A 26465-nucleotide genomic window follows, 5' to 3' on the forward strand; every position below is an offset into this window, starting at 1 on the left:
AACTCATTTATTATTAACATGAGCTCAGTACATGGCTGTAGTCTTCAAACTATTTATTATACTTTATATCTATGTGCTTTAAATCTTATTTTCATTCCACATGTTATTTATATTTTATATTTCTACAGCTATATTCTGTGTATGAGTTCAGTGAAAATTAATATGGTTATTAATATAGTTCTTAATGGTTACAGATGCTCTTACAAAGTGATTTTTGTTAACAGTTTGCTCAAATCTTAAGACACTACATCAACCATGTAACTTTAATGTCATCCTCTATAACCTACACAGCACATTAGGTTCAGTTCAGTTTATGTTACTGACGGATAATTACTACACAAAGTTTGTTTTTTAATGTCCACATTTACGTGGAGTATAACATTCATCATAACGTCAGATAACCATATTTACAGTCTGTGGTTAACCACCGAGATGAACCTTTAGCTTCTAACATCACACAAACTCACTATTTTCAACAACAACATCTTAACAACAAACATCTCTAAACCATTGACCGTAAATAATGTAAATAATGAGCTACACAGTTAGCCGACTGGTTTACAAGCTAACGCTAAACAAGCTAGGTCCGTAAATATAAACACGAGTAAGCAGTAAATATAACACTACTATATCACTTACCGAAAAAAACTGAAGCATCAACTTGTTGGATGGTCTGTTAACCGCACAGCAAGCCATGTATGTTGTCAGATATGTGTTAAACAAACTCTCCAAACGAAGTAAGAAAGAGGAGAAATCAGACGGATCAAGCTGTTAGCCTCCTGACCTCCTGACCTGACAGACAGATGCAGCGCGCAGAGCTGTCAATCAAATCTGACACAACCAAATATGGGCATAGTCGTTTTCCTTAATAGAATAAAATCCGATGAGTTATAAAAAAATTCACCCCCCCCCCCCACAGTGTGAGGAGAAGGGGCCGTCAACTTCTCAGATACATCTCGTTTTTTGAACCAGGCTGTAAACATGTTGATTCCTGTGGTAAAAACGGGCTTTTTTGGCTGTGGGCTTATGGCACTTCCGGCGCTTCTGCAGCCAGCCTCAAGCGGAACCTCGAGGAACTGCAGTTTTTTGTACTTCTGCATAGGCTTCATTTTTCGAGACCGGAGGTTGCCCCTTGGGTGCATGCCTTGAATAGGACATGGGCGTTTATCGCAGCCATGTCCAGAATGTTATAGAACACAGCCACAGGCCACCTCCGAGTTCCCCCTTTTACGGTGTACTGCCGAGCCATCTGGTCCAGCACATCAACCCTGAGCTGATGGTAATGAGCGGAAATTGAGTACGTTTGTAATGATAATAATAATTATTATAATAATAAAGTAGCCTGATGAAATTATAAATTAAAATGATAAAATAGCTTACCTTCGTGACTTTATAGAAAGTGATAGTCTCTGGCTTTTTCTTTTTATCACTCCCAATGGAGACAGTAGGGTGCATGGTGCTAAGAAGTGCAACATTTTTTTTTGGTTTTCCCAGGTAAACCGTTAGGGTTGCCCGCTCATGCCTGAGCACATTCGTCGCAAACAGCTCCCCTCTCTGCTCCTGTACTGAAGGCGGCAGCTCCCGTCTGGCCTGATTGACCGTGCCGACCAGGCTGGTGTTTTTCTGCAGCAGTTTTTTGGCCAGGGTGAGGGATGTGAAAAAATTGTCTGTAGTTATATTCCTTCCCTTTCCCACGTATTGGCTCCACCTGCTTCATCACCACACGTCTCTCCCAGACGTTGATGAGCCGGTCTCGTTTCATCTTCGCCGAGGTATGGGAAGCCTTTCAAAAAGTATCTGGTTTCAGCATCTGCAGCTAACCAGAACTTTATCCCGAATTTGTCTGGCTTATTGGCCATGTACTGCGGAAAACGGCACCGTGCTTTAGTGGGGAACAGCTGCTCATCGACAGTAATGCACGCCCCAGGTTTGTAGCAGGCAATGCTGTTGCTGACAAATCCACCCCACACCTCAGACATCAGGGCAAATTTGTCACTGCACAGACGGACATGCCTGTCATCCTTATTGTCAAAGCGCAGGTAGCGCATTATCTGCCTAAAGCGGTTCCTCGGCATCGTGGCCCTGAAGAAAGCCAGTCCCCATTCCTCGGACCAAAAGCTCTCCAACTCCATGTTCTTGTTGTACGCTCCTCTCACGTACAGCAGGGCAATGAAGGCCTTCAGCTCGGCAACGAAGAGATCCCATGAGCTGTCTGCCTCAATACAATGCGCCTCAGCCACAGTGCAGTCCCGTATGTGCTGCAGCATTTGCATGTCCAGCAAGCACAAGAAAGCGCTTAGAGCGTCCTCAATATTGCGCCTCGCATGAGCTGTGGGGCCAGCTGATTCGGTGAGGACATTTTGGGACTGTTGCCTCCCCGAGTGTCCTCCAGGCTGGATGGTTTCCCAGATTGTCCCATCTTTTCCCTGCTCACGTGCTCAGGACTGCAAAACATAAATTATTGCACACGTAAAGATAGGCTACACGATTTTCAAGATTTAGATATATACAGGCTTTATGTAAATATTTACTTATTTATAGAAATATTTTCATTTTCTAATAAATATTTGGAAACAAAAATGTAGGTTTTGTTGTACTTTGGCAGAGTTTTGCAACATTTATACCTGTATCTGGAGGTGGTGCTTCTCCTGTCTGCTGGTGCTGTCACTATTGAGATTTATTGAATTATTATTATTTTTTTAATTAACAAAAGAGCTTAGGCTACATCATTTACACCCACATTTTACAATAAAATAATTGTTCTACCTGGAGATGAGGTGTGAGGTCTCTCAGAGACCAGTGTAGGCCTATACTCTGCACCGGACCGGACAGCAGCTGTTGGCAGGGCATCAGGTCGCTGTTGATATATTATATTCAGCTACATTAAAGTTTCTTATTCGTTGTTAGTGAGGATAATTTTAGATATTGTTTCCCGTTTATAACTCGAACTTTTCACATCATCAAGATACAGTAGTTTGTAGACCATATTTATAGTTTGTCAAGCGGCTGCGCTGCGCTATAACTTTTCTATGCTTTATCCCATACAAAATAATTTATAAAAATGAATAAATTAATAGAATTGAATGAAGAAAATTAATAACCATGCTTACCTGGAGTGGAAACGCCAACCGATGGGGCAATTGGCACAAAAGTCTTGTTTTTTTTTGGGCCGTGGTTGTTCAGGGTCCGAGTCGGACCTCTTCACTCCAGTCCACATCGGACATTTCTCCGCCATCAGACTCCCCTTCGTTCATCTCCTGAATCTTTGCCAAAGCCTCTTTCAAAGAATACCTCATTCCTGATCCTCTCTTCACCGTTGTTCTGTCTCTCTGTATTGATCGTGCTGTATATTATCTATCTGTCTATGGTCTCTATCTATATGTCTGTATCTGTCTATGGTCTCTATCTATATGTCTGTATCTGTCTATGGTCTCTATCTATCTGTCTGTATATCTCATATCTATCTGTCGCTCTTTCTAATATACCCGCACATAAATATGAAGTCTATAAATATAAACAATAACCAAAAAAATAAAACGATGCGCGATCATTTTCAACTGCTGCCAATATGACGGCGGTGGCGGTTAGCGGTATAAATGCTCAGAAAACTTGTGTGTTTCATTTTAGTAACACATAGGGTTCAGAAAACATACAGGACACATATTTAAGAAGAGTCATATAGGATGAGAGGCTCGTAGTTTTTATTTAAAAATAGTTTTATGTATTATAAAAACCCAAACCGTCTTTTCGACGGTCTTGGCGGTTCTAGTGTTAAGAGAATTAACATAGGATTACATCAGCAAGAGAGGTCGTGAAGTTTTGTAATCTACAATGGCCAACAGCTTTGAGGGAGTTTCCCTGACCAGAGGTGACATCAAGAGCCTTATCACCTCACAGGAGAAAATTATTGACAGGCTAATTGAGAGCATGGTTAACAGATTCCAGGATGCCAGTGTAGGAATCCTGCAGGCCACCAAGCTGGTTAGCTTTGCAAATTGGCCAGAATCAGGAGATCCAGTAGCAGGTTGGTTTATTAAGGCAGTCAAGTTAGTTTGAGAATTAAAACTGCATGCACGATTTTGGTGACATTGACATTTGGTGACATTGAAGTGGATAAGCTTGTGGACCGTTTAATTCACACTTCACTGAGCTCAGCTCTGATGTTATGCCCTCTGTACACACATAACGGACACAGCACCCTGCTACCCACAAACCTGCACAGGTGGGCAGGACTAACTGCCGTTGGTGGCTTCTGATTGGCTGAAATGACAGTCATCCTGTTTTCAAACGTCCCTATTGGGTGAAAACATGAGAACGAACATCTGATTAATACGAATATAAAATAGACAATAGAAATACTCCACTTCACACCATTTCTTATGGAGAATCATTAGGGTATAATAATTCAAAATGTAATAGTCTGTTTTTCTCAATATGTAGTCCATTATCCTACATGTGTTACATATAGCTGAAAGATAAGAGTACGCTTAGAGTAGAAATTGGAGTAAAAAGGCAACTGTAGAGTTCGGTTTGTGACTAATTGGTAGAATGTGTGGCCAATATGCCGAGGCTGAGTCCTCCATTAATCCATTAAATGTTTTTTGAGTGTGAATAAAAGCTTTGCGTTAAAAAATATATATTTGTTAATTTACTGCATGTATGTGTTCAAGTGTCAGTATTGGATCAATAAATGAACTGCATTGCTCCAACAATGCCTTTAAAAACATGCTGCTGTATGAGTGCATATATATATATATATATATATATATATATAAAAAATATAATTTTGCCTCTGATGGTAAAACTGTTACTGAATGCTGTGTGAGTGTCAACAATTAAACACAGCTGGCAGACCGGGTCACTAATTTTCAAAAAATTGGCAAAAAGAGATGTAATTGCTTTGTCCATTTGCTTAAAACCTGGGAAGCATTGGTACTGAATTATGAGCACAGGTGTTGGGGGAATTTAGAACCATTTCATTTCCACATGTTGGCAATAAAACCATACATATACACACACACACACACACACACACACACACACACACACACACACACACACACACACACACACACACACGCTGGGAGCGAGTCAGATGGTGACAGTAATGAGGGCCCGGGGCTGCAGTGCAGGTGATGTGGCGTCACATCCAGCAGCAGAAACATGCATCGGATTAGGTTCACCCCAACAGAGTCTCCTCCACTTCAACCAGCCACTTATTCCTGTTTCATAAGATGAGCAGAGAGGATGACACTTCAGAGCGAGCGAGCTTCTCCCCCTTCTCCTTCCTCTCTCTCTTTCATGCACAAAGAAGTGAAGAGGAAAAGGGAGGAGGAGAGGTCTTCGTCTTCTAACTTATTCTGATGGCGTATCTTCTCCCCATCAGTCACGGATGACTGCTAATCCTCTGCTATGCTTCTGCAGGAAAGAAGAAAAAGAGGAGCAGAGAGAGAGAGAGATGGAGGGAGGAGGGGGAGTCAAAAAGATGTGACAGAGTGTATTTGCATTTAGGGAGAAAGTTAGAGTACGAGAGATGAATCCTCGATGGGCGAAGCCATTATCAGCTTGCAGGTTAGTCTGCCGGAGAGAGAGAAAGAGAATGGAAAAGAAGGTAGAGGGAGAGATGTACCTGTCGCTCTCAGGCTGCGTTAGGCTCAAAAGGTGAGCAGTCATCGGGGCCCATTAGAGAGCGGAGAGCGATGCTTTTTTACCTTCCTTTTCATTCTTAAAGATGACAGAGCGAGTCGCGGTGCTGCTCTCAGATCAGAGGCTGACAGGAGGTGATGATACAACGCTGACGACGATCAGAAAGAGTCAGCGACGACGGCGGCACTTTAGAAAGAAGCAGGTCAGGTTCAGTTTTAAAATTCAGCCCTCAAGAGCACGAGCTGCCAGCCATCTGACAGTCTGATTGTCTTTGGGATAATCACTTCCAGATCGCCGCTTAATGGCCTCCATCTCTGCTTCCAATGCTGCCGCCACGGTCAGTGTGCACTTCAGAATAATTTCTAATTTAGTAACACACTGCCAAGATTTAGTCTACAACCAACCACGCAACCGAGACTTTGTCTGATGTGACATCTGAGCTCAGAAGGGAAACACTGACAGGAGCAACTATCACAAAGAGCAAACATCACAGAAGGCACCAGGGGGTGCAAAATGAATAACAAAATAGGTTGAATTATTTGTTAAATTGTTTGTAATACATTATTTTTTATTCTTCTTTGTTTAGCATTGACAACAAAAGGTGATGTTTTTTCCAACAAGATTAACAAAAATCAATTATTCAAATGACATCTCATGTTGTTAGTTTTTAGATAGGAACTTTGCTAATGTTAGAAATACCCTTAAAGCCAGGCGTACACTGTAAAATTCCAGGCTGATTTAAACATGTTTTTCTAGTTAAACGACAGATTTTGAAAGCCCAAGTGTACTGCACGGTTGAAACAGGTTTTGGTATATTTTTGTTTTTTTCTGTATCACTGCCCTAACTGAATTCAATACTTCAAAATAAAAGCAGCAAAAGTTTCATCTATTGCTTATTTCTATGCATGAATTTTAAATGCCAATAGTTCTGCAACTCACCATTATTTCATGTTCACAAACTTCAATTTCCCTGCTTACACTTGAAGAAAAATAAGTTTAATATTTGTGTGTGTGTCTGTGTTTGATGTATCCGAGAAACAGACTCACATGGATCATGACCTGTGTCTCCGCCTGATAACGGCCATCTCTGGTTAAAATGTTGTCAGCCGCGCTCACAAATTGAAATAATAAAAGCAGAATGAACTCCGGGTTGTTTTCTCTTCTCCCCTTACTGACAACCCCCACCTTTGTTCGAGCCTCGGACAAGAGCGAGGCTCGCATTCGTGACACAGGACAGCAATTAAGGCTCATTGTGTCTCCTGTGTGGCAGCGAGACAAATGGATTTCAGTACAGTTCATGAATTCATAGATGATGAAATTGCCAATAATTGCCACTGCTCGAAGCCGATGCAGAAATATTCTTCTCCGTCATCATCTCAGACACAATGTTCCTCTCTCTCCCTCTCGAATAAAAAAAAAACGCTGCAGATTGTTTCCTAACGAGGCTGGTCGAGCACACACAGAGAGAGAGAGAGAGACACAAGACATCTGCGTCCGTCTGATGTTCCCCTCCGCCTGGTTGCTATGGAGACCGCGATAGGCCCCGCTTCCTCTTGACCACAGAGCCACTTATGAGCACCTCCATCATTATCCCAAGGTGCTTTTCAATGAGGAGGGTATTGTGGAGGTATGGTGGCTGACTGTCTCTTTTCTTTTGCATGTGGCTGCTGTGTGGGGGCCAGACAGAGACCGTGCTAGAATGAATGGAAGCCAATAAGGCCGGAGCTGAGGCTCTGAATATCAAGTAGAGCCACAATACCACAGTCATCCAGAAGATTTTAAAGGTTTAAAAGCATCCTGCAGCTCTGTTCTCACATTTTATCCACTTGTTCTCGTCAAACTAAAGCACACTAACAGCTGTGACCAGGGTTGGACCGTGCATGTACTTATGCAACCGCATGTTATATAAAGCCTTCATTTTAGAGAGAGCTGACACATGTTGAATACAGTGATGTGGTTAAAGACATCTGAGTCTGTACTCTTTTGTTGCCTTCAACGTGAGATCAGGGCTGCCAGTCTTACACAGGTGCTTCAAAAAACACTCAGTCTCTTCTGTTCGAGAACACAGACTGGATTTCAGACACACTGGAGGTTTAAATTTATAGTGTCTCAACATGACTTGGGGCCCTTAAGTGTGTTATTTTTATCTAAATGTTCATCACAACAGAAGACATTTAATATAAGAAAAAAAAAAAGTGTTTCTAATACTTCTCTATGCTCCCTTTATTTTAAATTGAGAATCTCACATTTGTTTGTTATTTTAGCTTTATAGCACTGAAGGCGTAGAAGAGACTATTTTTTACATGATGCATCAAATTCTGCCTTACAAGCATCACTCATTTTTAACCAAATTGCGGCAAATTCAGAGGATCCGTTGGCATATCCATAAGTGCATGTGCCCAGGACAGACGCATTACGACAAAATAAATGTTCATGACATACCCCTTAGAAGCACTCCTTTACCTGTTTCTCGCAAGTCCATCTAAAAGCAGATTGGCTTTTGTGACAGTGTAAAGCAGAATTGTCATTTAGGTTGAAATGTGACATGTAGAACAGATACTGTACTTGCATGCAGTTACGTTTATAGAGCTTAAATAGGGGTGAGCTTTAGTTAGCTTTGCACAGAAACAGCCGATAGAAATGTCCTTCAGAGGGACACTTATATACTGCGAGGTGTGACAGCACTTCTTTTAAAACAACAGAAAAGTTACAGCATTTCTTCTACTTTTAATATGTTGATATCCAATCCACTAAACAATACCAAACAAGAGTCAACAGCAGAATAAGCTGTTTGGCATTGGCAGAGAGGATTTGGCAAGTGTTTCATGGGCGCAACCCGCATACTCAGCTCTGCTGCTTATCCCACAATTTGTGTTCCTTACACATATGGCACCATTTAAAAAGGGAAATAAACAGCCTTTCCAATGGTGTAAGATTTATTGCTAAGAAGCATTGTTACAACAACTAAATAATCTACCAAACATAAATGTCCTTACTTTTTATGCAATGTTTTTAGTTCTGAGCTGTTCTAGTAATGACAGTGCCTACTTTTCAACCTCTGCCATCTTCATGCTAATCGAGATTTAAGTCAGATTATTTTGAGGAATCTCTATTACTGTATCTGTGTCAGTTTACAGTTCACACCATCAGACTTTTAACTAGCTGATGTATCAGTCATAATAAATTATTTAATATGTTCCTCCACAGTATTACAATGTTGCATATTTGATCACTTCCATAAAAGGAACATACACTATTATGATTTTATTTGTATTCCTTCCCTTCAAACTTCTTTTCTCCTCACTGTTAGCTCTAAAATCTGAGCTCCCCCCACTGTTAAACCCTTTCCCCCTGGGGGTTTCTATAAAAAACTAAACTGCCAGGGAAGAGGTAGATTTTCATATTCTGCTGAACAAACTTATCGGGATTTACATCTCAAATACATTTTGAAAACTGCTGGGGCCAATCACCAAACAGATCATGTCTCAAAGTCAGAGGAATCTTTAAAGTGGCTGCAGAGAGAGAGAGAGAGTGCAAGGAGAAAAAAAAAACTTTTATAAAAAAGGTCTTGTGCAACCATAGCCACCTGAAGTTATAATCAAGCAATGTCATCATAGTTTTTGCTCTTGTTTTTTTTTTTGTTTTTTTTTAACAATTTTCCTAATCATAATAATAAGGGGGTGAGCTGCAAGTATGAATCTTTCACCCTGACTTTATTCCATTTTCTTTTCTGCCAGCCCCTTAGTAAAATTTGAATGAGGTCTGGGTCAGCCGATGTGTCAACACTGCATGGAATATTTAGGAAAAATCATTGGGATGACGACATTTATATCCTGCTACCATTGGTCAACCATGTGCTCCAAAATCGTACTGCATGTTTCACGCTCATGCGTTAATTCTGTGACTACTTCTAATAACATGTAGCACTGATATACTGTAGAGGCATAAACTATCATTCTGTTGGGACTCTTTTTCTTTGGGCACCATTTCCGCTCCAACTTCTTTACGTCATATGCTGCCTCCTGAGTCCCCCCCCCCGCTCTCAAACAATGACAGGCATCGATTGTGCTATTCTGTAATGTGTTAACTCACACTGTACATGTGAATCGTTTATCGATGCACAACCGAAGTCCATGGATAAATGTGCTCACATTGTCAAATGAGTGCCCAAATTGTGCCAAATAAATCAGGACGAAGCATTGACAAAAGTCTCCTTTGAAAACTCAATTGCAAATGAACAAACACCATTAAAAACACTCGTGCAGTTTGCACAGGAGCAATCTGGAAAAAAGCCTTTAAGTTGAGGAATCAGCTCTTGGCTCTGAACTCACTGTGTGAGATAATGAAGTCGTAGAACCAAAATTTGGACCATGCCAGAAGTTCATCAGGCCTAAACTCACACTCAGCCTTAGACTTTTGGCTTGTGTTTTTCTTCATGTAAGTGCAACCTGAGGATCGTTTAAACTTGGCTCTATTGGCTAGACGCTTAACTACGTCTCTAACTGTACGTGTCTACATGATGCTGCAGAGCAGGTTAGAGTACAGACGGTTTATTAGAGTTTTTTTGATGACCGAACCAGACAAAAAAATGTGTCCTATAAATTAAAAAAAAAAAAAAAAGGAGCTATAAGAGACTTTAAAGTTGCAGAGATGAATTTGTTTTTCTGTAAGGCTCGTTTAGCATGTACTTATTTGACCCATTGTTCACTTAGAATATGCTGATACTGCAGCTTTAACAGGGGATAACTGGATGTTTGGGGGGTTTCCAGAGGTTCTAATCCTGAACCTAAAAATAATCATCACTCTGAGACAAAGTTGGACAGCAGAAAAAGTGTCTCTTGAAGTCTAATTGGTGCTCACAAAAGCCACACACACACGCACGCACACGCGCACACACACACACACACACACACACACAGTCCCTTGGCTGACCCCTGGTGCTCTCTTGTTTCCTATTAGTTTTAATTGAGTCCGTCTCCCTTCATGTGTCACCCCCCGCCCCCCCTTCCTCTCTCCCAGTGGATGTCTGCTGGTCGCCGCGGTGACGTTTTCAGCTGCGTCCTGCCGGAGTTGTGTCAGGAAGTTGGTAGTTTAGAGAGGTGGAGGGAAGGTGACTCGTAGGGCTGAGCGGCTCGTCGTGTCCGGCGGCTGTCAGGATGCCTGACCTCCTCCTGCTCTGGACATGACAGAGCGGACGGCTGAGTGTCAGCTTAACCGCGCCGCCTGTCATGTCTGTCACGCCCCGTGATACAGGAAGTCATGTTTTCTGAGTGGACCAGGAACACTTGAAGTATTATTTATTATTTTATCTGTAGCAGGAAACGAAGTGAAGGACATCCTATTTTATCCTGGTTTAAACTTTTTTTTCTCCCTCGTACGGCGACACAGACCTCAGAGCAGCTCGCTGTCACCACCATGACGCTTCCTGGCAGGTTCCTCTGCAGCTCGTAAAGATTTTATGAGCTGAAGATGAGTTTTGACAGAAAGTAACAACCATAAAAGCATTTTCTGTCTTTTATTATTCATCTTTCTTTGAATTGTGATCTTTCACAAATCAGGGGTTTCTCACAGGACCAAGGCTTTCACAGCTAAATGAGCGCTCTACCCAAAGAAGGAAATGTTCTGCTCGATGCAACCTTCATTCCACTTTTTTCTTTATCGGTCAGACACCTAAAAAATGCAGTTTAGGGCTTTAGGGAGTCCAGATATTGAGTGCAGGATATCTGATAAACACATCACAACTTAACAAAAAGACTCCCAACTGTTCTACTATTCATTAACCTGCTAGGGGGGCCCAGGGCAATATTAAGCTCTCAGCAAAGACAGATAACCTGGTTCCTGAATTTTGAATTCTATGTTCTCCCACCAGAGGAAAAGCACTCAGACAGAACAGTATTTTTACATGTTGTCTAAATGTGCAGAAACTAACCAGACCTCATTTAAAAAAGGTACACCACTTTGCGGAGTTTGCAGTAATCCCATCAAATCTTCTGTAAAAACATGCGTCATTGAGAGTTCCTCAAATCATTTGGCAACTATATGATAATGTGCGCAGTTTGGCGTACTGGTCAGCATCAGTGGATTTATCACAGTTGGTGTCTTTTGTTGTTGTTTTGCATTAACTCAGTTTAAGTTTGTTTTAAACTTAAAACGGTTACATAAAACGCAAAATGCACTTTAGCTTCTTTTCCTAACACTTATATGTGTCCCTAGTCAATCAATCAATCGATCTTTATTTGTATAGCGCTAATTCATAACAAGTGTTATCTCGAGTTGCTTTAGTGGCTGGGCGTCAGGGGGTGGGACGACACAATCCGATGGTAGTGGCTGGGCGTCAGGGATGTCGGGTGGTAGTAGTGCCAGATCACTTCGTTGTCTACAAACCCCCCAATTATGATAAAAGTCCTTCGTCTCTGTCTTGCCTGCTCCACTTTTCAGAAAATGTGTACTCACAGGTCGTTTGGAGATTTTCCCTTCATGACATCACAAAGGGAAGCTTGTTCTGCCTTTCCAACAAACAATCGGGCTGGGTGCGAGAAAGCCCGAGCTTTTCCACTTACAGATAGTTGCGTCAATTCATGTAAAAATTTAATCAAGTAACTTTTCAATGTTGTATAGCATTTCTTAGGATGCTGTGTTTACACAGAATTACCAACTCTGCAGCTTAGGAGTTGGACTTTTCTGCTGAAATGAAAGAATCTAAGTTTTAAATCTTTGTGTAATGAAGCTCCAAAGACTTCTGTGCCTTTAGAGCAGTGGTTAAGTTTTCACAGGTACCAATTAGTGGTCTTGAGTTGTGGTGTGGGGCGAGACATTTATCATTGTTTTTAAAAAAGAAAATAATTAAAACCAAGAAAACAATACATGAGGCCAGAAAACAGGAGTGGGCACATCCATGTTTCATTCTCTTCATTAATCACATTTATACCATCATTTCCTGTTTGTGAGTCTCGCTCTAAAGCCATGTAATATTGTGCCGGGTGGATTCAATGTGGTGATTTGCATTTCTTCATTTGTTTTCATTTGGAGCAGTCAGACTCAGAATTTGTCATTTTCCCAGCAGCGCTCTGGAGAAAGTGTGCCATATATTTTGGCTCTCAGCGATTCAGAGCGAGTTTTCCTTCCTTTATTATGTTTAATGGAGTTTTAATGATGCTATTGGTGAGGTTGGAAGAGAGCAGAATTAAGTGCACACCTGAGGTGTATTGAGTGCTGGCTTACATAATGTATACCAAGGAGGCTTTAACTTCTTGATGAAGAAACATCCATTCAAGCTGGTGTCATTGTAAAAGCTGGCATTAGAAAAGTCAATTTTCTCCGCAGTTGTGAAACATTAGCAGGAAAGTGAAGGAGCTAACATGCGCTGAGACACTTTAATGTTTCTACCCCTGCAGGGAAAATAAGATCAGCAGATAGGATTTTGTTTTTTCTACGAATCATCACAGTTCCCCCCTCAGCTATTCAACTGAATCTCCATCTTAACATCTCGCTCAGGATATTGACTCCAGAAATCAGATTTTCGGGCCTGTAGTGTCACAAAAAAGAAAATAATATGATTGATTTACAGTCTCAGGAAACGCAATGCATTGCCTAGCAGCAGATGGTTTCTGTGTCCATGTTAATATTTACTTTTCCCTTACATTCCTATTTTGTGTGACCAACAGGCCCAAACTGAAAACTTAATTCACTTTCATAAATTAAAAAAAAAAAGAAACTTTAGCCAGCAAGTATTTGACTTGATTGCGTTCAGAAAATGTTTAAAACGCTTCACAGATGGTCAAAACTATCATCATTAAATAGCGTTTTGGTAGAACAAACAGTTTATAAACTGACAGCGTAGATATATGATCTTTGGGTCCTCTTTAACTACATAATGTTCCATTACAACACTTTGAACACCATAGATCTGTCACTATACTTATCTTTTAAGACCTGAGTCTTTGTTCTTTCTTCATTGGTCAGTGTTATAACAGGTTAGATAGGACACACGGCGGTCTACAACACATACACCCACCAACAAAAGACCAGCATCTAAGCGTAATCTCAAATGATGATGAAACAACTTACCAGTTAAGTTTTCATCAGCACTGTTGCTTTCCTGCAGCTAGCTGGGTGCTCCTCGCTAACATGTTTATTTGCTTTGCTAGCGTTTACGTTAGTGGAGCGAGCAACGGGAGGAGACTTGCCAGGTTGAGTTGTCAATGAGAAAACATTTTTTATTTTGTTTTTTTACACTCTAACGTTACGAAAAACTGTGAGGTAAACAAAAATAAAATAAAAAAAGACAACTAGGTTTTTAAAACTCCATACAGCAGCGGGGGCCCAGCAAAGGGGGTGCTAAGAGGTGGAATCAATGACATTACAAACAGGCCATAGCACCCTACTGGTGCTGTTTGCTGCCGAAGTTGAGAACCCCCTTGGCAGTGGAGGGAGGCCCCTCTCTGCTCTACAAAATACATTGTGTGTCTTGATTGCGGCAAAAGAAAAGAGAGACTCAGACCTAGTCAAACTAACTTTATTAGAAAATTCAACTAAATAACAAAATGCATGTTAAATTTGGCTCAAAGTGGGCCCCTTAAGACAACAGTGGGCCCGGGGCGGCCGCACCTTCTGCCCCCACACACGCTCCGCTACTGACGGTATCACCTGAAGTTCAACTGCAGTTTAAACAACTGCCTTGATGGGGCGCCGGATAACCTATGAATGTTATGTGGCAAGCCCCATGTGTGGAGGCTATTCTGTAGTCTTCCTCACAGAGGCCGTGGGTTCAAATCCAACCTTGACCCTTTGCCTTATTTCACACCCAACTCTCTCCTCCCAACATCTCCTGCTTCTCTTCAGCTCTCCTATCTAATAAAGGCGAAAAAAGACACTGACAATTTTTATTTCTTTCCACCGTTGCCAAGTGCTGTGCTCATGGTGGATTCTTTGTTAAGATAATACAAAAATAAAGTCTAGACCTGCTCGCTATGAAAACTGTCTTGAGATGATTTGACACGATGCCAAATAGAGATTAATTGAACCAACAGCAGCACTTGGGAGCATTCTGTTTCATGATTTCTGACTCTGTTGCTTTTCCAGTGTGTTGTTTAACAATCATGGATAATGAAAACAGATATTAGTTTGGGCGGGGGTTTGGAGGTGTCCCACTAAAAACATGTATCATTTGAATGGATAACTTCAATATTTGTTGTGCCTTGTTGTCACATCAGTCACATCATACAGTAGGTTACTATAGAACTAGAATATTCAAACAATCCTGGATGTAACTTTCTAACAGCTGTTGGAAATTGCTCTCCACAAATAGTATGGTATAACTCAAAACTATAGATTTTTGACATTCTTCTAAGGAAGATTGATTGGTGGTTAGACTCTGTTTTGAATAATTTCAGAGTATGGTATGTTCTGTTATATTTATTATACGGAAAAGTGCTTTGTTGAATGTAAATTTCAGTTATGTTGAACCACTCAATTTTAAAGACAAAAAGAAAAGCACAACAAAAAAATCTGACAATCAAGGGGGAGTAGTCTGCCCCTCTTGTCTGGATTCAAAAGCCTGTCTGTGCTCAAACCCTGTGCGTTTATATTGTTTGGAACAAACCATTAAAACAAGTACAGGGGGAGACTACATTAACAAAAGGTCACATAAAGCCCAAGTTATTACTCCTTACATAGACTAAATGTCGCCTAGGACTTAAATCACCTAAGGGGCAACACGTGGTACACTTAGTACAGGAAGGATAAAACGAAGGGAAATGTGAACACAACTTCATGAGTAACCAAACTAGTCTAGCTTTCTACTTCAGCTCACTTAGTGGAGTCTAACAAGCAGCAGCTGACTAGTGTTTCACACTGATTGCAGAACCACACCTGTCCTCCACCAGGACACTGATTACAGAGACAAAGAAACCGGTTAAGACAAGCCAGTGAAACACAAGAGCAACTAAAACATGAGTTCTGCAAGACCAAACATGGAATCACAACAAGTAATTTAATAGCTATGTACAAGTAGCCTTTGCATGCTAGTTATAATATGAACTCTTTGGCTTTTTTCCACCATGAAATATGATAATTGTCTAAACAATCTTCTTGACATGCAAAAATGTTCTCACCTATCATCCGCAATGACCATTTAATTAACAAAGTTGTCCATTCAGGCGCCTCTGCTCGTCAACGAAGTGGCAAAGCAACTGTGTATGTGTGTGTAAGCATATAAAAAGTCCAGTTAGCAACGTTGACACCAGCACTAGTTTGGTTACGTCTGCCATTGCACTACTATCACATAAACAAAAGTGACAGCGTCGCACAATGACGCCAAAGACAGGAGAAACCTGCGCAGAGCCCAAAACTCTGTTTCTCTCCCCGTATACATAAACAGCTCAAGAAGTATACCAAATGTGTCTTTTTTTTAGTGACCTCAAACACAGTTTATGTGTGTTTGAAGGAAAAAAAAAAACGCATAGGAAAAGCTCTGTTTTCAAAATGACATGCCTACATTTGGACCAGACCTTAAACAAAGTCAAGAGTCATCAGAAGTCAGATTTTTTTCTCAAAGGTAAAAAGTAACTGCTCATGCTCAGTTTATGTGTACAGATTAGTAGTTTATTGATTTATTTATTATTTTTATTGAATTTAAAGATGTTTTCGAAAACAATAAAATATGGTAATATTTCATCAGAACTTTCATGATACTTCCACTTACATTTTTAAAGTTTGCAAATGTCAGTTGTGTCCAAAAGTGTCACATTGATCTGTAGCGTCATATTTTTCTGTTATGAAAAATTTGCTGAGTATACAGCAAAAACAGTTCAATTATTTAATAGTATGAGTTTTAGCGTGTATATCTGAAAACATTTCACCTCCACATTTGTGACCCGGCATGTTAAAAAAGGTGCTTAAATGTAGATTTTCGGCAGAGAAGGACTTGTTATTCACTGAATAAAAACTCCAGTGTTTCGAAGGACATTTGTGTTTTTGTTTTAAATCTCTGCGTGATTGATGAAACATCAAGGGGATGTATCCGTCACCGTTATCATTACCAACACGTCAGCTCGACTTTGAACACAACACGATACAACCTGCCAAGGAGAAATGCTAATTACGCTAATTACAAAACAGAGATGATATCCTGGGTTTGATGTGAACCACAAATGGACGTGGATGGAGGTGCCATTTTGGTAACGATAATTGCATGTTACCATTTTACAGCTGATGAGTGCATTAGATGGAGAACTCTTTGAAGCTTTGTGGCTGTGTTGCAGCACTGGGGCCTCGTCCATAAAAGCCATTAGCGTGTGTGTGATAGTGGACGGAGAGTGGACGCTAAAATCAGCCGTTGCTTTCCCACATTGACCCTGAATGCAGCCTGAGCGTGTCCGGGGCTTCAGATGAGGGCTGCTGCCGCCGAGCAGTAATTACATGACAACCTTTAAATAACTGTGGCCTATAGCTGCCATTTGATAATGTGTCCGTGCTGGTTTGTCAGGAAGAATGTGGCATGGAGTGTGTGTGGCTTGAACAAAGCAGAGTAGCAATTCATCACAGCAGTTTGGCAGGGGGAAAAAATAAACCATTAAGGCTGGAGAGAGTACTTTATATCTCTGCTGTTAGCTGGAAACTATTTTCTCCAAATTTGGTGATTTTCATGGTTTGGGATCAGCAGGAGAAGCACAGTGTTCAACTTTAAAAAGAACAGCCCAATGAGGTCGTAAATGTCTGTAACGATGTCTCTTTTTTTAAAGGTGTCATACAGTGTTTCAGTAATATAATTCTGGGTAAGTTATGGCACATGTCCTGAAAGTTATTTAATCTTAGAGGCACAAACTCACACTCAGTTCCCATTTGATCTTTGCTCAGCTGCTCTGTTGAAGTTGTGCAACCTCGCATAATCTTTCCTCAAAAAGTTCTTCTTCTTTCCTCAAAAAGTTTTCTTCATTTTGTTTTGCAAGTCTGGCTTGAACTATTGGCTATACTCTGCTCAACACTGTCCCCACAGTTTCCAGTGGCGTTGCAACGTTTGGTCCGTATCCATAAATTTCCAAAAAATAAGCAGAAATATGGACAAAAAGTGCAGAGGCAGAAGTCTCTGTGCATATCTGCATATATGTGCATAAACGGGGCTTAGGGTTAAAACTCAACTGATGTTGGACCAATCAACACAAAGCTGTGTCTGCAGGTTTGTTCGCGACTGAATCCAAATTTCCTGAAACATGGGAGAGAAGTACAATTTATAATTAATTAACACAATTAACTCAAAATGTGAATTGTGTCAGGAAGCTTTATTTTGAATGCTTAACCAAAAGTAGAATAATCACTGCCTAAGTTTGAGCACTGCACAAACACACGTGATGCCAGCTTTGTGCTATTTTGATACTAGTTGCATTGACCAACATGTCATGAGAACATGTTGGATCAGACCAGGATCAGATGTACTACAGAGTGAAACCTGGAACCCTGACCTCGTCTGAAAAGGCCTCCATGTCTCTGCAGGATGGAGCTTCTTTCCTGTGATTGGTGGTCAGACAACAGCATTCACCCGTTGTCATCCTCGCCACTGATCAATGCTTCCATTCTAAAACATGTGACCTCAGAGAGGGCCTCAGTGTGAGGGCATAAGTCAGTGAATCTTTGTTGAGTCGGCGGTGTTAAGGGGCTTCATTTTTTCACCCCTTGTCGCCCACACTGCAGCCACTGCGACACTCTCCTCCAGCTCTGACACGGTCTGATTGGTGTGTCATTGAGCTCACAGCTTTATTCGACTGTCCATCAAAACTGAGAGCTGACGGGTCCCTGTCTCTCTGGTTAAAGCCGGCCCCCTAGGGGCCCCGAGCGCAAGGTCACCATGCGAGTGGTGTGCCAGCGACCTTGGTGGGATGGGGTATAATATGAATACAATCATGCTGAGTGGCGAAATAATGGCGCCGTAAATTCAATAAACAACCCGGCGGAACTGACATCACCTTCCTTTCATGACATCTTTTTCTGACAGGACAAAGTAATACAGCGCTCCCCCGAGAGTCCCTGAAAACAGTCAATTTCTCCGTACTAAATGTCAAGGCAGCCATGCGTGGAAATATGAAAATGGAAGAGCAGAGGAGGAGGCACTTAACGCAGAGGAGAGGACAGCAGCACCTGCTATCAGCAGGAATCCCGCTCTCTACCTGTCTGAGCATCTGAACTCTGGAGGAAAAACACGGTTAACCAGACAGAGTGTGGAGGAGAAGCTGCTGCTGCAGCACCGAGCTTTGTGGGAAACCAGAAGCTCTAAAAAAAAAAAACACACAACAAGCTGGGAGCCATTTTTGACTGTGAAGTGATTCAGTAATGTTTCTGTCAGCTCAGAAATATCTCAGAATAAATAGCTCCACACGGTCCTTATTGTCACCTCAGGTCCTAAAAAGAGCTCGTTTTTGGCTCCTGTCAGCTGCACGGCCCTTTAATGACTGCTACACCGCCTCCTCCAATCCTACACTACTGTACACTGTGTGAAAAGGTTTGCTACCTTATTTGACTTTTTGGTACACTTCTATTCTCCTTTCCCTCGCCTACAGTTCAGAGGAGCTCTTTTGCTTCTTTACTCTTCTGCACTTATTTGACAGCTGCCTTACAAGGTGTCAGGACCAAAAACAGAACTGGGCTGTATGTCAAGAAGCAGTTCTTCCAGCTTTGGTGGATGCACAAGCTAAAAGCCATTCTATAATTGCTCAGCACTGAGCATGGTCCCTCTGAGTGGACAAACTAATGATAATAACCCTAAACGGTTTAACAAATAGAGGTCTGAGTATTCTGACATGAAAGCGGGTACCACAATTTTGTTGTTTGGTACAACTTGAGGAAGTAAAATATCTATTTGTCTTTTTTTACTTTTTGGTTGTCTGGGATGACGTGAATGGTGCTCTTGTTTTGTGACTGCTCGGGGCACTCATTCTTAAATTCAAGGTGCTAATGATGTTGTTGACTAACATTTAACATGGATGTGAATCTTGTTTTTTTTCACGGCATGAAGCCATCAATATGTCTTTCTGTGTGTAAGAAGTATCTAATGACCTGGATCCAAAGATGTGAAGTTTAGTAAAGATTAAACTGAGTTAATAAAGTTTGCAGTGTCCACATTGCCATTGGATCAAATTAAAACGCAGAATTAAGAGAAATTCACAGCTGTGACGTCTCTGCTTTTTGCAGGCTACATTTTATGTGGATCACATTAACACATTCTCTACACTATTTACCCTGTATATGCCAAAAAAGCAACAAATATGAACATGACTTCAGAATGATTGACTTCCTTTTTGTTAAGTCGTGGCACCAAAAGCTTTTTTTTTTTTTTAAATCATCGGATCTTAGAGGAAGTTTAGTAAAAGTTGCACTGGCCACAATGGCGGCATGAAACATCCATGCACAAATCCCTCTTAATATAAACCTATTTTCTCTACTCCTGATGCATGCTTGACACAGTTTTTATCCCCAAAAAATGACTCATTAAGTTAGAAGATCATTATTTCATGCTTTTGGTCCTCACTCAGCATCAATATTTATTTTATAAAAAAGGGCCTGTCAGGGAAAATCCACTGAAATATCTATCTTTGCCGCTCAAAGTCATGGTGTCCTTCTTCTAAAGAGTTTATGAAAATAGATTTCCAAAGTTTAGTGTAGCACATTTTCCATTTTCTGATCTGAAAGTATATATTCAGTAGTTAATAATATGCTTGACAATGTCTTACATTCATCCTTTTCTGTAGCTCCAGGCTCAGGCTTGTGTTATAGGGGCAGGGCACTTAATGAAACTAATCTTGTTAATTGCATTACGGAGCATTAGGTCCACATACTCCTGAGTTAAGGTCCAGCTCTTCCTCAGTGTGTCTGCTCTGTGTGGTTATTGTTGGTGCATTTCTGCCTCGTCCTGCTGCGGGTGACTCAGGTCTGCAGCTCGGTCATAAACCTCTCAGCGGCGGCTCGCACGGAAGCCATTCAGCTTTGATGGACGTCACCTCTGATGAAGGTAAAGCTGCTCTGATGCTTTTTAAGGACACTTCCATCATGATTACATTAACATTTAAAGGGTCAGTTCACCAAAATCACACGACATCTTCTACACAGCTTCCCTATAGAGGTATCTAGTCATGCAGACAGCTCTAGGTGAGCTTTTTAAATATCTTCTGATGCCGCCTGTTTACAGTAAAGGTGAATGGAATATAGTATTAATGCTGTAAAAACAATTAATCAGCCAACAGCTTCTTGACTTACTCTGAGAAGTCAATATAAATCACTTTACTCAACAGTTTTTCAAAGGTTAAAAAGTGTGCCCAAAAACAAAGTGAGGACTAAAATGGCTGCAAATCTGACTGCAATAAGAATTCAGAGGATTAAAGAAATGGAAATATATGTACAATCTTTTAATTGAGTGTGCAAATTAGAAGGTCCATTACAGTCAGGTTTGCAGTAAAATTATGAGGGGAAAAAAACATGTTTGTAGACCCTGAAAGTCTGACAAATTATTAAATGTAAAACGTGACTGTTGGGCGCCGGTGGTGTGTGGAGGTTGTGGTCCTGCGGGCAGGTGGCCTGGGTTTGGATGCAACCTGTCGCTCCTTCCCTGCATGTCCTTCCCCACTCTCTCACTCCCTGATTTCCGAGTCTGTCCACTGTCCTGTCTCTAAAATGGAGAGGGAAAAAGCCCGAAAAATAAACCTAATTTTAGACTCATGATCTGCACCGTCGATATCACGTTTTAGATAACGATCCAGTTTGAGGCGTAATTCCACTTTTTTTCTTTCTTTTCTCCGTTTCACAACAAACTCATACAAGCCTCCATGAGTCTTTGCCTTCAACATGCACATTTGTCATGGTTTTTCATTTCCCTGCCTGCAGACTTGGTATTAGACTCTCACAGCGTGACGGCCCCGCCGCATTGATGAGTTCACCGGTGCTTGCTTTCTGTCTCCAAGGCTGCAGACCCGGTGAGCAGGCCATCAGGAGATGAGGCACACCTGGGCCCGGTGTGCCTCTTACCTAAATCAGAACAGCAGTCAGTCTTTGGGAGAACCTTGAGAGAGACTTGTCTGACCACATCTTTCATTTTTGGTCTCTTGTTTTTGGTTTTACTGCACATTTCCACATACCCCCACCTTACATCATCATCATCATCATCATCAACTTTTATTATTAGACTCAAGGTCCATTTTAAAAGACATACAACACAAAAAAAAATAGACAACACACATATACATTAGAATAAAAACATTCCCGCCTCTTATAAAAGGCACTTATACCACTGTCTCCAAAGGTATGACAGGTAGCGTACTACACTATAACTTGGGTTCGACAGCAGCATTATAATTACATTCTTTGAGTCATTCAAGCGACCGATAAATCTGTACGTAAGGTTCCTCAATAAAGCTTGTAAGGTGTTAACTCCTGCATTCACAAATAGCTCACTTGCACTACTCCACCTTGGCTTTTTAAGTAAGATCCTCAAACAGTCTTTACACAACTGACTATACAGATTCTTCAAATCGACACGTTTTTGTAAGTGTTGATAATTTACCTTAAGAATGAATTACTTTATTAATTAGAATACCCTTGTGTCTCCTATCTCTGTCACCGTCTAAGAGCCATGCTGTGACAAAAGTGACTACTTTCTGTTTCAAGTGCAGAACCATCATTTAAAACTATTATTTGATTTAATAAAGGATTTTCAACAGCTCCTGATGATCACTCATGATGTCCAATGTACATATCATCATTTGACACATTTTTGAAAGGAAAGTGCCTTCTTCTGTGTTTTCCTTTTTTTTTCCTGCTTTGGACCTTTTGTACAAGTGGGCAGCTATGAAAGTCAAAAGAAAGTGCAGAGATTCACCTGACAAAATGTTTGCGGACTATCTCTCTTTTCGACTGATGATACAAACAGTCTGATGTCATCTTTTTTGATTGGGTCCAATGAATAAATAAATATGTATACAGTATACAGTATTATGTATATGTTAGTATTTGTATATTTAACAGGGACACATGCAGCAAACATTGCTTCAAATGTTAAATACAAAGTAGATGCCATGTATAAAAGTGTCTAGCCTTGGCTAATTTGCAACCCCTGTTCCTGGCTAGGCTTTTTAAAGACTTATTTTTACATGACTAGATTGACATTCCATAAAAATATAAGTTGCATTTAATTTAATAACATTGAAAGTAAAATGAATAATCCCTGGCGTTTTCTGCTAAATGTTGTGATGGATATGAATTTGTTTATTTGATGGTTTAAGGTAAAAACAACCAGTGGCAGCAAAAATGAACGCATTTTTAAACATTAACTCTAACATAAAATGTGCCTGACATTCGAACAACCTTCGTCAAAGCCTCCTGGGATCCAAAAAAGGGTAACAAATACAAAACACACTTGTGTTTATTATCATTCTATCTTCATTATTCCACATATATAGTTTTAAAGGATGTCGGTGAGCGGGATGTAATGTAGAAAATAAGCAGAAACTCTGCTGAACAGCATGCCCTCTGTGGGCTCAGCTGCCTCTTACTGTATGTTTTGACATGTCTGCTGTATGTTTGCATGTATCCATGACTGCGGGAGCTTTTTGGAGGCCTCCTTGGCGTCCTCCGTTATATCACTTCTGCTTCAATCCTCATGTTTTCTTCTGTAGAGCTGCAGGCCGGCTCTCTGCAGTCACTCTACCCTCCCTCCCGCTCCCCCCGAGGGACACCTCCTCCGCTACGTCCAGACTTGTCAGAGCAGATTCCCATCAAATTACTGATGTCCTGCATCGGGGTAATTGCTTGCCAAACCCACTCCACTGATGCAAATTTAAGGGGTCGCCCGTGATGGAGATAATGCCAAATTGGTTTGGAGATTTTGAGATGTCTACTCAGCATGGATAGATAGATATGTGGGGCCTTAAATGAAAGAAAGAAGAAATGAAATAAGGTTCTGTGCTGGGAATGCTGATTCAGCATTATTCATCATCAGAGATGGATTTCTCCTCCCTGCAGCCTGCTTCTTGCAGAACAAATAATTGTAAAGTAGATCTAGAAGGCTCACAGTGCTACATAACAGACTCATACACTGCAGTCATAACACCTCCTCTCATGTCCCGTAATGTTCAATTGCCTCAGCTAAGTAGCCATTAACCGCGGCCAGGCTAATGGCCGGAGTCCAGCTCTGCAGTGTTGTGACCTGACTGCTAATGATGCAGAAAAAAGCAGCTCAAACCAGCGTCTCAGGCTCGACGGTGGGCGGTCCCGCCGCAGGCCCCTCTGATGCTGATGTCACCTGATGGGAGAGGCAGGCCGATGCCTTACAAAGCCTTCGATTGGCTAACCCAGGGGGAGATATCAGAGCTTGCAAGCTCATTTCTTGTGGATTAAACTCTGGAGGCTTTAAGGAGTTAAGCTGAGAGTCCTCTGGGAAAGAACACCACCACGTCTCCGGAGGCAGAGCGGTTTTAATTTCAGAGCGGCTAAGTTTGTGGTAGAGCTGGATTTGGTTAATGGAGATCCGGGGGTGTTCATGGGTAAATTGGCAATGACAATTAAAGAGTGGTAATTAAAAGGTTAGGAGGAGAGCGCCCTCCAGGGAGAAGGCTCAACAGCAACCAGGGCGCACAGACGACAGGTCAAATTATTGTGAGGATCATCTCTGTGTTTAGGCACGCGTGTTTAGGCACGCTTGAGCTCATTGAGTATATGTTTACACAGACATTAGTGTCCCCATTATTATAAATGAGTATTTTGGGAAGGCAGCGTTACAGCATGCAGTGCGCGCAGTGTGCAACAACTTGTTTGGCACGAAGGCCAGCTTTTCAATAATCATGGATGGAAAATGGATGGATGGAAATCTTCCTTAGTCTTTTAGTTCATCTGAAATAAGATACGTTTAAAGTTGCCATGGTTACCACTACCCTGCTTTCTGGTCTATTTGACTCTAAACAGGACCATAGTTTAAAAAACTGAACTTCATGCGACTGAATAATACTTAAACTGTAGATTGAGACATTAAACTCATTAGGACAAATTTACTGAGCGAATCAACCAACTGAGAAGTGGGACCATTCTATCATAGACTGTCTTAGATGAAGACTTATTTTTACTGCCAGTGGAGTCGCCCCCCTGCTGGGCTTTAGAAGTAATGCAGGTTTAAGAAAGCTCCACATAGGCTTCTCTGTTTTTATGAAGTCTAATGATTACAAAACGTCCGTCCTGCGTCACCTTCAGGACAAACTTAATATGTTTTGTTCCACCACAGGTAAAAATCTAATTTTATCTTCATTTTTAATTAATCCAACCATTTATTTCTCTCATATAATGAGCATTGCAGACTCCCCTACAGGGAAATGATTCATTTTTATAGTGATATTACTATGACAGAATAACCAAGTGGACTTAATGGATATTTTTTCTTCAGAAACTTTCAAGTCTCAGCCGATTGTTTTTTTCCCAGAAATTAACCTATGGTTTCCAGCAAGATGGTGAGCCAATTTGAAGCCTGAAGGTCGGCAGAACTGTAAGCAGAGTTAAGATTGTCGTTAATTAAACAAAACGCCAGCATGCTCCTTTGCTAACGGCTGGGATTCCCTAATTGTCTAAAGATTTGTCCCGCAAATGAGAACAGAGACGAGGGCCTCTGTCCGGTCAAACCTCACACACTGCCATCAGTCAAAAGATATTTGAGTGAGCCAACATTTCAGAGGCTAATGAAATATTTTGTCATCCTGCATCGTCCCCCTGGTCTTCCCTTCATACCTTTTGTCACATCACTTCCTTTTCCTTCACAGCGAACGCTCATCGCCGCCGCTGCGGGACCTAACAAGCCTGGAAAATAATTAAAATTCAACCAAATGATGAAACACTTGCAGCAAAGCGTCCTTGAAGGGTCGGAAGGGCTCGTTCTGAAAGCACGAGGAGAGAGGGGTAAAAAGAGAACAGCGATTTTTTTTTTTTTCTCTTCACAGAGAATAATGTTAAGCTGCTGCTCCCAGCTTAAGGGCCTCTTAAATTGGAAAGGCACTGGCCTATAGAGACATGTACCTGTCAAACAAATACCACACGCCTCTGATTCTCTCTCTCTTCTCTTTCTCCACAGCCTCATTTTAAACTCTCAGATGGTATTCGATTCAGACGCGGGGTGCCGTGGAGATTGTCGGGTTTGAGAACAGAGACGGGGATTCGCCTCTTAGAGGTATCACAACGACGCCGCTGTCGGAGGAATTAAGAGGCAATTCTCAGCGGCCCTCCGGTGATCCGCTCAGAAGATGTTTCTCACGGCCCAGAGGAAGTGTGCCAGAGGGGGGAGCGGTCGGTGGCAGCACGGTTGGCGTGTGGAGATGAACATGTGAGAGGGTGAGAGTGATGAGAATACTGTTTGTTAAAGATGGAGGATGGTTCAGTTCATCCTAAAGGTCACATTAAACATCAGAGGAGGGGAAACACCCTCATATATGCAATTTGATGAGGGTTAACGTCTGTTTGATTTACATGATGCAATTTTCAAGGATGATCTTGATTTGTATTGAAGACATCTCATCACAAAAGTAGAATAGAATTATACAAAGTGACTTGGATTTCTTCTTCTTGTTCTGTGACAGGGAACTCTATTTTAAAGTGATGTATTTCATTTGAAAGTATGTGTTGAAACATGAAAAGCTTCTGAAGGTAAGTTGTCACAATAAGGACTGCTGCGATGGTTGTCGGGGGCGATGGATAGGTTAAACAAACGCACGCCTTGCACCCAGAGGAGTGGAGTATTCATAGCTTTTAGTGACGTCACCAGCGCGGAGGGCTGGAGGTGCAAAAAAAACGCTCAGGAAAGTAAC

The sequence above is a fragment of the Labrus bergylta genome, chromosome 9 (assembly GCF_963930695.1).
Source record: "Labrus bergylta chromosome 9, fLabBer1.1, whole genome shotgun sequence".
Classification (NCBI taxonomy): Eukaryota; Metazoa; Chordata; class Actinopteri; order Labriformes; family Labridae; genus Labrus; species Labrus bergylta.